The sequence below is a fragment of the Mirounga leonina genome, unplaced genomic scaffold (genome assembly GCF_011800145.1).
Source record: "Mirounga leonina isolate KUSES-001 unplaced genomic scaffold, KU_Mleo_1.0 Mir_173, whole genome shotgun sequence".
In the NCBI taxonomy this organism is placed as follows: Eukaryota; Metazoa; Chordata; class Mammalia; order Carnivora; family Phocidae; genus Mirounga; species Mirounga leonina.
The window spans coordinates 60,281,665-60,294,146 of NW_023270447.1; the positions used below are offsets into that span (position 1 = coordinate 60,281,665).

Genomic DNA, 12,482 nt, shown 5'->3' on the forward strand with positions numbered 1-12,482 from the left:
ATACAACAGAAAACTTCTCTCCTGCATCTGGTTAAAGGCACTAACATTTCCCTTTGACTTCTCCCTTTCTTTTCCTATTCATATACCCAACTGTTTATTATTTCTTCTCCCAAAGGGCTTAAAGTGGCCTACAGGAATTTACAGTACACACTGGAACTTAAAAATGAAGAAGTCAAGAAAGGAAGTATATAGTCAGGGGAATGTTAGTACACAAAACGCATGCCATGAGAACTGGAGGTAGAATCAAGAAGGCCGGAGCTCCCAAACCACCAAAGGAAAGGAGGAAATGAACAGTTACAAGATTTAGTGCCCACAGTGCATTCATTCATTCGACCATTCAGTAAATATTTATTGGGCATGATATTATACTATAACTTTGAGATACAGCAGCAAACAAAGAAGCACGGTCTCCTCACGGATCTCCCTGCCATCAGTCTAAGAGACAAAAAAAGTTACCAAACAACAAAGCATCCAACTAAAAACTGACTAAGTAAAAAAGAGTGCTGTGAACATTCCAATTAAGAACCAGACCAAGGGGGCATCTGGATGGCTCAGTCAGTGAAGCATCCGACTCTTGATCTCAGCTTAGATCTCGATCTCGGGGTCATGGGTTCGAGCCCTGCACTGGGCTCCATGCTGGGTGTGCAGCCTACTTAAAAAATAAAAATAAAGGGAGGGGAAGAATGAAGCGGGGGAAATCGGAGGGGTAGACGAACCATGAGAGACGATGGACTCTGAAAAACAAACAGGGTTCTAGAGGGGAGGGGGGTGGGAGGATGGGTTGGCCTGGTGGTGGGTATTGAGGGGGGCACATTCTGCATGGAGCACTGGGTGTTGTGCACAACAATGAATCATGGAACACTTCATCCAAAACTAATGATGTAATGTATGGGGATTAACATAAGAATAAAAAAAAAATTTAAAAAAATAAAAAATAAAAAAAGAACCAGACCTAGTTAGGAAGGGGAGTGGGTATTGTTTAGGGAAGGCTTCCCTAAAGAAGTGACACCTGAACTAAGAGCTGAAGGTAAGCAGGGGTTAAACCTAACAAGAATGGAATGAGCGTTCCAGGCAGAGAGATGGCCATGTGTGGAGACCTGAAGCTCGATGGAGTGGGATGCTTCTGAGTGACTAAAAGGCCAAAATATAAAAGCAAATACTAAACAGTCATCAGGAGGAAATTTCTCTTATGGGTCCCAACAATAAAAGGGGGACGCTGTATGATGTTGCAGACTGTAACTTCTACGGCATTTCTATAATAAGTGAGTGTGAATCTGGTATGGCTATTTCTTCCAACACGAGCTTGTACAAAATGATGGCATAAAGCCAATGTATAGTTCAATAAAAATTATAAGGAACACCAAGATAATTTAAGGCCCAAGACAACCCCGGATACCCCGGACTCCAAAGGCTCACTCACCACCAAGGAAAGCCAGCTGGATGCATATAGGACCAGGGTCTAGAGCCCCACTCCCACCCCAGCATTATCCTTCGGATCTCAGGTTGATGTCATTTTCTCTTATCGCACAAGGAAATCCAACCCAATAGTTACCTTAACTGTAAGTAACATCTGTCCCCACTGCTGGACTATCAGATCCATAAAGGCAGACACTGTACCTGCTTGATCCCCTGCTCCATTATCTGCAGAATGCCTGGCACTCAATAGCCATTTGCTGAATAACAATGCCTAGAGAAATGAATGGACCACAGATCTTTTTTTTTTTTTTTAAGATTTTATCTATTTATTTGACAGAGAGAGACATAGTGAGAGAGGGAACACAAGCAGGGGGTAGTGGGAGAGGGAGAAGCAGGCTTCCTGCTGAGCAGGGAGCCCGATGCAGGGCTCGATCCCAGGACCCCGGGACTATGACCTGAGCCGAAGGCAGACACTTAACGACTGAGCCACCCAGGCACCCCACAGATCCTTTTTGATAAGGATCCAGAGGCAGATAGTCTATACTGCCAGTTAAGGGCAGATACATATGCTTTGAAACCCACCAAGGAGATGACAGGGTTGATGTCTTTTTACAAAAATGTAGAAGCCCAGGAAGGACACTTGGCTGATCTGACAGGTAACCATCCTACCTCTGTGAGATAAAACCAATGTCTGACTCTTACAAATTCTACTTCTTTATCAACATTTCACACATCTGTCTTCTCTCAATGCTACTGCCCTTCCAGAAGAGAACCCCTTATTTCTCTCTTTTTTAAAAGAGCTTTATTGAGGTATAATTTACATACTATAAAATTCACTCATTTTAAATGTGCAATTCAATGATTTTTTTAGAGAATTTACAGAGCTGTGCAACTATCACCACATGCAATTTTTCGACATTTCCATCACTCCGAAAAGATCCCTCCATGCCCATTTACAGTCCCGACCCGTTCCCACCTCCAGCCCCAGGCAACCACTGATTCACTTATGTCTCTATAAATTTGCCTGAGCCACCCAGGCACCCCAATCATCCCCTCTTCCTGACGCCTTCCCTGGTCAGTTCTGCTCACCCTCTTCTTCAGGACATCACTATAATATTATTATGTTATTTCTCATAATGCCTGGTTACTTCTTTTCCTCTTATTAAGCATTTGAAGTTCCCTGAGGACAAGAAACGTGTATTCATTCTGAGGCGATGATGCCTCACTCAGTGACTGACGCACAGAAAGTGGTCAATGTGTTTCTTCAACAAAGGAATAAACCAGTAAATGTCCTTGCTTGCTTTCAAAGGTGATGTGACCTAAGTGGTATTTCAGGAGCTGGAGGAAAAAAAATCCATTCTGCATATAGATTCTCATTCGATTTAAGTCAACCTAACTGTCCCTCAACAGTGAAGCTTCAGGGGTTCAGGTGTGGCCTCCTCCTAGGAAAATAAAGGCATGTACACAAATCAGCGTAAGGGGAATAAGAAAAGTGGCCTCGAAGCTTCTAGGTTAGAGGCTGCAGCCACCTGGAGAAGATTAGGACCAGCTTCCTGAGGAGCTCACTGCCCACATGAGCAACAATAAAAACAGCATCTCGAATTTTTATTGCAGTTGACAAGTACCGTTCCAAGTGCAATTTACCTTCTTTGTACTCTCAAGCAGCCTTGAAATAATCTCTTTTAAACTTTTCAATATAAACCAAGAAGAAAGGCTTAAAATTAAGTGAAAGACTAACTAAAACTTAATGAGCCTAAAAGCAGCAAGATGAAATGCTAACAGTGGCTGTCTCTGGGTGAAAGAATTATAGGTAATGTTTCTACTCTGTGTTTTTGCAAAATTTGTATAGTGAACATGTATTACTTATAGTATCATCATAATAATAATTTTTTAAAAACTAAAAAAAAAAAAAGAACTCTCTAATCCACCTGTAGGATTTTAACCTCTAACTCACCAGTACCAACACAAAAGGATGGAAGGTTCTTGATTGCCTTCATTTTCCACTGTACATGCCAAAAAGCTATTCAGCTTTTTCCTGTAGTTACTGAGGTCATCCTTTTATTTCATGCCATTGAAATACATCTCAGCTACATCAATTCCTGAAAAGACTGGGCTTTTTTTTTTTTTTTTTTAAAGATTTTATTTATTTATTTGACAGAGAGAGACACAGCAAGAGAAGGAACACAAGCAGGGGGAGTGGGAGAGGGAGAAGCAGGCTTCCCGCGGAGCAGGGAGCCCGATGCGGGGCTCGATCCCAGGACCCTGGGATCATGACCTGAGCAGAAGGCAGATGCTTAACAACTGAGCCACCCAGGCACCCCAAGACTGGGCTTTTAAAAATTCTTCTTCTTCTTCTCTTCCCTCTCCCCACTCCCATCCCACCATACCCCACCCCCCGCCAATTATCAAATGTCAATTATGTGCCAGGCCCTGTGCCAGATACTAGAGGCAGGGGGCCGAATAAGAGCCAAGGAAGACGGACAAGTTAATTGACAACTAAAATAAAAATAAAGTGGACAGGCGTACGTAAAGAGTAAGCAGGAAGCAGATGAGCGCCTTACTGGAAAGAAAAAGTCAGGGTCTTCACAGATGTTACTTCCAGTGGTAGTGAACGGCTCCCAAGAGCACGAGTCTGTACTGCTGAAGATGTGAGTGACAGGGTGGAAATTTCAGGAGGAAGTCAGTGACATATTCATGTTTTGCGTAAGCTTTGATGGATTTTGCTTTGAGCGTTAAAGGCACAGACTTGAGAATCAGTTTGGTCATTCGTTATTTGTGTTTATTCTAAAGGATGTAAGATCATTTTAGTCATAAACCACTGTGACGGCTGAAGCGAAAATTCGGTATTCAACAAATCAAGAAGTTTGTTTTGCAAGAAACAGAGCAAGAATATCCAGGCTTCTCCCTGTCTGGCTAACAAATATGTCATTTTTATTTCGAGCAGCCCAGGCTCCAGCTGTTCCTGCTCCCAGGCCAGAGGCAGCCATGTGGCACGCTACACAAGTGACCAAACAGAATTCCAGACCAAGGTACAACACAGCATTGCTGTGCACAACTTTGTTCAAGCAGGAAACCTAGAATTTACTGGAAATCTTTTATTAGGTCAGATGTTTCCTGCGTCTGGTTTTTGAAGCGGATAAAAGGAATAGAAAAGGAGGAGGAAGAATGGGGCTTAGTCTTTCCAGTCGCTGAAGGGGCTTCCAAAGCTCAAATTATGTGAACAAGCTGCATATTTGGGTACGAGGTAGCAGTCCCAGTACACATTCAACACGTATCTTCGGCTATCTACCACGTGTAAGCCCTAGAGATGGAAGAATGAATAAAAATTTTTTAAAAAATGGTCCCCTCAAGTAGCTTGCAAGCAGGTAAAATAAAAACACATATAAAGCTAAGCATTCAAAAGTTAACAGTCCTGTACTATACATTTGATATTTGCTAAGAGAGCAGATCTTAAAGGTTCTCACCACATGCACACACACACAAAGGTAACGAGGTGAGCCGATGGACGTGCTAACTTGCTTTATTGTGGTGATCATTTCACAAATACAGATGTATGTCAAATTATCACACCATACACCTTAAACTCACAATTATGTCGTCAATTATGTCTTAATAAAGTTGGGGATAAAAAGCTAAGCATAAGAGTAATGAAGGAGCTATCTCACTGTTTGTCAATTTAACAGATATTTATGAAGCAACTCCTACACACCAGACTTAGGGATACAACAGTAAGAAAGAACAAGACTGTTCTTATTCTCCAGGAATTTATGTTTTAGGCAGAGAGATGGAAACAATGAGTAAACAAATGAGCAAAACAATTTCGGACAGTGTTAAGTGGTATGAGGAATGTTCAACGCTGTGACAGTGAAAGGGTGAAGCACAGGCCATGCTGGACGGGGCGTTTCGGGAAGGCTTCTCTGAGGAGGTGACCTGTGGGCTGAGACCTGAAGAGAGGAGCCAGCCAAGAGAAGATGAAGGGAAAAAAAGAGCTCCAGGCCAAAGGAAAAGCAAGTTTAGCGATCTTAGTACGTTTAAGGACCAGCGAGAAGGCCAGTGTTGCTGGAACGCAGAGCACTGAAAACACAAGGAGGATGGGAAATGAGGAACCAGATCCTTGGAAGGCCCTACGTAGGAAGCCACAGAAAAAGTCTGATTGTATTTCAATAGCTTCAGCCAGGGGAGTAACATGATCTGATTTATTTTTTAAATATGAACTTTGTTATGTGGGAGCGAAATTGACTATTCTGGCAAGGGAGTAAAAGATAAATGAGGGCAGAGAGACTGAAGGCAGGGAGATCGATAAGGAGGAGTATGCTTACTCCAGAGGAGAGGACACAGCAGCCTGAACCAAGGCAGTGGCAACAGGAAGAGAAAAAGGATGGATGCTAGAGATGTTCAAAAGGGAAACTTCACAGGACGAGTGACTAGTGGGACGAGAGTGAGAGATGAAGGAGGAGGATTATATCTACATTTGGGGTTTGGGCAACTAGATGGTGACTGCTGCTTGACTGGGAGTGGCTTTCATCTAAACCCCATGACCCTGTCTCTCCTCTGGCCACTGACGACTGGACCACAGTGGGTACCTGACCCAGGGGCAGGCAGTCCACAGACAGATCATCATCCATCTATGGGGCAGACAGAGTCTACCTTTGGGTGACCTGAACTGGGAAATACAGAGAGCTGGGGAGATACAAGCAGACAAAGAAGAGCAAAGACTGGGAGGCCAAGGGCCAGACTTGAGGCTGGGCCCTAGGGCCCACCTTCGAGGCAGAGATCGGAGTGAAAGCCACAACCCTGCCACTGAGGGCAACAAGACACCTTAAAGAGCTGTCTTAAATCCAGAATGTTCTTCCAGTGCCGGTGTCTGTGGCATTCGACCATACCACGGATCACCTTTCCACTAGATCTCAGGGTTCCTTTGAGGCTTACCCTATAACTGAGATTCTCCTTTTCATGTCTCTTACTATCCCTGAGCCATCTATAGTCTGAGCGGGCTCACTTCCTCTACCTTCCAGTCCTCACCCTTTAATATCCTGGAGCACTCTCTGCCTTTCCAATGACTGGGTGTAACGTGGGGATCTGACACCAGGCTGGACCTGCTCCAAGCACAACTCACCCCACAGGGTCTGAATCTCAGGGGAAGTAAAAGGCCCCACTTGGACCTCGGCCCTAAGAGGTGTCCTCTAATCTAGCTTTACAGAAGAGCCTCAACTTTAGGGGTTTACTGGTCTATTAGCAGAGCTGATACTTTAATGGCCACGTGGCTGTTTCTTGTTCTAGATTCTCCATTGCCTAGATCCTGGGGGGAGGGTCCTAACCCCTAGTGTTAGCCCCTCCATTTCTTCCCTCTCTCCCCCATCCCAAACAAACAAAATCTGAGTAAATGAGATTCTTGAAGATACAGAGAAAAAAGGTCTGAGGACAGAAAATAAAACACAACCATGAATTTAGGGGAATGTGGTATATGGAAGAGAAATCAGTGAAATACTCAGAGACAGGAGTAGCAGAACAGAGGGAGCCAGAGGAGGTGAGAACTAGTTACAAGAAGGAATATTGAAATGTGGCAAGAGGTAGAAGAAAGTGATGGATAAAAAGATACAGCAGAATTATTCACTGGGAAGACATCTGTAACCTCAGTGGGAACCATTTCTGTACAATGATCAGATGGCAGACTCAGCTGTGAATCAATACAGTAGATAGAGTAGATTGACTTATTTAAGAAGTTTCTTAGATTTATTTCATTAATTTAACTTATCAAACATATATAATAGGGTTTTTACTAAGCTTAAAAAACTGCAGGAAAAGATTAGACATGGTCCCTGACATGGACGAGTTTATGAACCATCCATCAGGAGGAGAATATAAAGAAGTTGCTATAGGAGTTCAGATGCAAGAGGGAGAGTTTTTGCTGGGAGAACCTAGTAAGCCACAGAGTCGATAGTATTTGAGCTGGTTTGAGATGACCTTATAGGACAGGCTGTGCTGGTAGGGTGGGAACAGCTTAGGAGAGGCACTGAAGCATTGAAAGTGAGGGTGGGTGTGTGGTTTCAGGAAGCTAAAATCACACCTAATTAATATATTAGGGTTTCTTTCAGGAGGTAAAAATGCATGTGACTAAAAGGGAACTCGTCAATACAATCTGTTTAGACTTTCAAAAAAGGCTTTGACACATCAAAGACTATTTTTAAAAACTGAGTCACCATGAAATTGAGAAAGAAAGTGCTATATCATCCAGGAGACAAAAGGCAGTTGGCTGAGGATCAGGGGCAGGCCACCCCCTGGGGCATCAGCACCCATAGGGAGACCTGGCAGTCTGGGAGTAGCTTCAATTCTACTACGCACTGCCCCCTGGGGGGGGCGGGGAGGGAAGGAGGGTGGCATTGCTTACAAACCCACGTGGGCAACAGAAGCAGCAGAACTAGGCATGTGCCGAAACTGAGTCAGGTGTCGGATGAGGTCTGGAACTGCAGGAACACAGGAAAGCTTTAGTCCTAGTGCCCTCAAAAGAGGAAAGGGCTGGATTCGGTGCAGGAACTATAGTTTGCTTCACTCTGATTTAAGGTACGCATATACCTGCACTCCCTTCCAAACCCCTCTAAGTGACATAAAAGGTTGTTGTAAAGCAGAAGGACACAAAGACCAAGAAAAACAAGAGCAGAGACACCAGCCGTAAAGGTTTTGAAGCTGGAAAGCAGGTAAACAAAAGGAACTGGCTCAGCAAACCTCCCACAAAGCTAAATCCTATACTAGTAGTGGGGAAAGCTGATATACAACCTGAAATACCCCAGAGAACTCCCGAAAGTCTCAACTGCTGAGCGCCCCAGGTACCAGTGGAAGTGGGAGAGCAAACAGTACTAAAAACAAGACACCATACTCTCAACTATGGGCTGAGGTCACAAGGTATTAGAAAAAAAGTATCCAATGTAAAGACAGAGACCAAAACAATTGGAAAATAAATGCAATGTGGAAAAACAGAAATACACATGAAGATGAAAACCTAGGGAAAAAAAAATCATTAAAATCCTCAAAGAGAAGATACTTCATGAAACAAGTAAAAGATGTCAGTTTTTCAAAAAGGTACATTTAGTGAATAAAAAGAAAATAATAACTCTTGAAAATTAAAACAGATAGCAGAAATGAAAAAGATTGGAAAATAAGTTGAGGAAATCTCTCAGAACGTAAAGCAAAAGACAGATGGAAAGCGGGAGAGAAAAAAATTATTTTTAAATTAGGGGACCAGTTTAGGAGACATGACATCTGAATACAGGCATTCTAGGAAAAGAAAATAAGAAAAAAAATGGAAGGGAGAAAATATTCAAAGAAACAATTCAATAAAATTTCTCCATAATTAAAGGGCTTGAGTTTTTTTTAGCTTGAAGGGACCTCTGTGCACAATATGAAAATAACCCTCCACCAAGGTACAGTGTTCTGAAATTTCAGAACACTTAAATTTCCAGAGAGTACAACAGGTTTTATGCAAATAATAAATAAATCAGAATGGCATAAGACCCCTCAACAGGAACACTGAAAGCCTAGAGTGCAGTGGGGCAATATCTTCAAAATACTGAGGGAAAATACATTTTTTGTTTTAGATTTTATTTATTTATTTGAGAAAGCGAGCACGAGCAGGGGGAGGGGCAGAGGGAGAGGGACGGGGAGAGGGTCAAGCAGACTCCCCACTGAGTGTGGAGTCCAACGTGGGGCTCAATCCCAGGACCCCGAGATTATGATCTGAGCCGAAGTCAGATGCTTAACCAACTGAGCCACGCAGTGTCCCCGAGGGAAAATAATTTCTAACCAAGAATTCTATACCCAGCATGACTATCAACTAAGTATGAGTTTAGAATAAAGATACTTTCATACAGGCAAGGTCTCAAAAATTTACCTCGCATGCAACCTTTCTCAGGAAATTATTAGAGGATGCGTGCCACTAAATGAAGAATTGAAAACAAAACAAAACAAAACAAAAACAAAAACATGGGATTCGGGAAACAAGATATACCAGAAGAGGATGATGGTGGAGGGTGACTCCAAGACCACAGCCCGGCAGCAGGGATAAAGAGCAAACAGTGGAGGAGAAGCTGGCCGCGGGCGCCATGGTCTCACCGCACAGCTCTGGCCGCGGAGCCGCCTCACTGACCCCTACTGGTGGGTCCGGGAAGTGCTGCAGCATGCGCGGCACTTCCGGGTAAGGAAGGATCGGTGCTGCAGGCTGGCGGTGAGAGCGGGGACCAGAGCGTTCGTGAAATGCACAAAAGCGCGAAGACTGAACAAGAGGAACAGGAGCACACTCTGGATTAATCGAATTACAGCTGCCTCCCAGGAACACGGCCCGAAGTACCCAGCATTCATTGTCAATTTAATTAAGTGCCAGGTGGAGCTCAGCAGGAAAGTACTTGCTGATCTAGCCATCTATGAACCAAAGACTTAAATCTTTGGCTGCTTTGGCCAAAAGGAGGCGACAGGAAGGATTTGCTGCTGCCCTGGGGGATGGGAAAGAGCCCAAAGGCATATTTTCCAGAGTGGTGCAGGATCACTGAGGGGGATTCCAACACTGCCTGCCCTTTGCAGCTGAATGTCTTAGGAAAAGGGTTTTTTTTTTTGTTTTTTACCCCCTGATGATCACAGTAGTTAAAATAGGGGCTAAGAATTGTCAACACTGTGTGTTTGATCAACAATTATTAATTTGCATTTTAGTAACAGGTTTAAGAGGCCCCTTTTTCCCTCACTGGGACAGATCTAGAAATCTTACTGCCTGTACAAATAAAGCTCGTGTGGTGTTCAAAAAAAAAAGAGCAAACAGTCCACAGCTGTGCGGGTCAGAAGGCTCCTAGAGATATTTTACTCAAGAAAATGAAACTGACAGACCACCTAATGTGTTTGAACGTCTGGAGAACAGATTCATACAACTAAGAAAGAGTTCAGGATTGCATTAGTGATAAATACACAGAAAACTAAGCAAAACAAAAGGCAAGGCTGTTAATTGACTTCAGGAAAAACAAATGTGCAGTGAAAAAACAGTAATCATGTTATCTATGAACAGCATTTTCGTGGTCATGGTATAGGGACCAAATGCTGCTCTAACTGTATCCGGAGAATGGGAGGATGGACTTCCTACCTGTGGTGAAGAAGCAGTCAGTGTGAGAGTACTGAATCCTCACCTTCAACTGTAGAAAGTCAATAGGTAATACCCAAAATAGAAATGTTAACAACTGGCAATATAAGTATGTTATTTAGAGATCTGGAGGTAAATACCAAACAAATTACTTAGAAGAGTTGAAATTGGATGCCTCCTAGCAGTAGGAAATCAAGCAGTAGTGGTAACGGGGGAGTACTTTTTTTCTTGTTCATTTTTGTTGGTAACAAGCCTTGTAGAATTGTTTTTTCGAACCACGCACATGTATAACTTCACTAAGAACAAACACTAAATTAACCTGCACAGGATTACATAGCCTAGTGGTAGGAATGGGCTTCAAAGCTAGTTGGTCTGGTTCTCTGACCTAGTTGTCATATAGCTACCAACAGAGCCAATGAGGAGTCTAATAGAAACCTAGGTGACTCATATTTGACTACATCCTACTTACTTAATGCTTTACTAGATACTATCTTCTGTTATTTTGTGATTATTTATCCAAATATGATTTACCAAAAATAATTAGTTTTGAATAAAAGATAATTAAAAGACAAAACAAGCAAATGTGTGGACCTTGTTTGGACCCAGATTTAAAAAAAAAACAAACAAACCCAACTATGAAAAGGCATCTCTAAGATAATAGAGACATTTAAGTATGGATTAGGTATTAGAAGATATTAAGGAACTAGGTTAATGTGAGGTAAAAACATGATGGCTCTATTTTATTTTATTTTTTTATTTATTCATTTGAGACACAGAGATACAGAGAGAGAAAGCATGAGCAGGGGGAGAGGCAGAGGAAGAGGGAGAAGCAGGCTCCCTGCTGAGCCAGGAGCCCAATGCGGGGCTCGATCCCAGGACCCTGGGATTATGACCTGAGCCGAAGGCAGACACTTAACCATCTGAGCCACCCAGGCACGCCGATGGCTCTATTTTTAAAAAGTTCTTCTCTTAGAGATGTATACTGAAGTATTTATGGGTAAAATGACATGATGTCTAGGATTTGCTTTAAAATCCAATATAACTTTTTAAAAATCCAAATAATAAAAAAAAAGAGATACATCTCTGTGAGAACAGGGCCTGCATTATTCACATGTGTCAGAGACCCTTGGACAGGATGAGACTCTTCAGTCATTTGCCATATGACATTCTGTTCTTCAACTGGAAAAAAGGATGTACTTGGTAGGCTGTCATTAAAAGATTATAGTACTGGGCGCCTGGGTGGCTCAGTTGGTTAAGCGACTGCCTTCGGCTCAGGTCATGATCCTGGAGTCCCTGGATCGAGTCCCACATCGGGCTCCCTGCTTGGCAGGGAGCCTGCTTCTGCCTCTGACCCTCCCCCCTCTCATGTGCTCTCTCGCTCTCGTTCTCTCTGTCTCAAATAAATAAAAAATAAAAAATAAAAATAAATAAATAAAAAAAGATTATAGTACTGGGACACCTGGGTGGCTCAGTTGGTTGAGCATCAGACTCTTGATTTCAGCTCAGGTCATATCTCAGGGTCATGGGATAGAGCCCCAAGTTGGGCTCCCTGCTCAGCAGGGAGTCTGCTTAAAATTCTCTTTCTCAAATAATAAATAAATAAATCTTAAAAAAAAAAAAAAGTATGGGGCACCTGGGTGGTTCAGTCATTAAGCGTCTGCCTTTGGCTCAGGTCATGATTCCGGGGTCGGGATCAAGCCCGCATGGGGCTCCCTGCTCAATAGGAAGCCTGCTTCTCCCTCTCCCTCTGCCCTTTCCTGTGTTCCCTCTCTCGCTGTGTCTCTCTCTGTCAAATAAATAAATAAAATCTTAAAAAAAAAAAAAAAAAAGTATGGTACTTGGGGTGCCTGGCTGGCTCAGTGGGTGGAGTGTGTGACTCTTGATCTTGGAATCATGAGTTCAAGTCCCATGTTGGGTATGAAGAATATTTTAAAAAATTAAATCTTGGGCA

The 12,482-nt window shown here is 42.9% G+C and overlaps 1 protein-coding gene and 1 pseudogene across 8 annotated transcripts in view; one reads left to right on the top strand and one right to left on the bottom strand.

Annotated features, from left to right (window-relative positions):
* ST3GAL3 (ST3 beta-galactoside alpha-2,3-sialyltransferase 3) overlaps nt 1-12,482 on the bottom strand; it is a 183,484-nt gene that overhangs the window by 113,208 nt on the left and 57,794 nt on the right. The window lies entirely within an intron of this gene.
* On the top strand, nt 7,229-9,956 carry LOC118020372 (annotated as a pseudogene).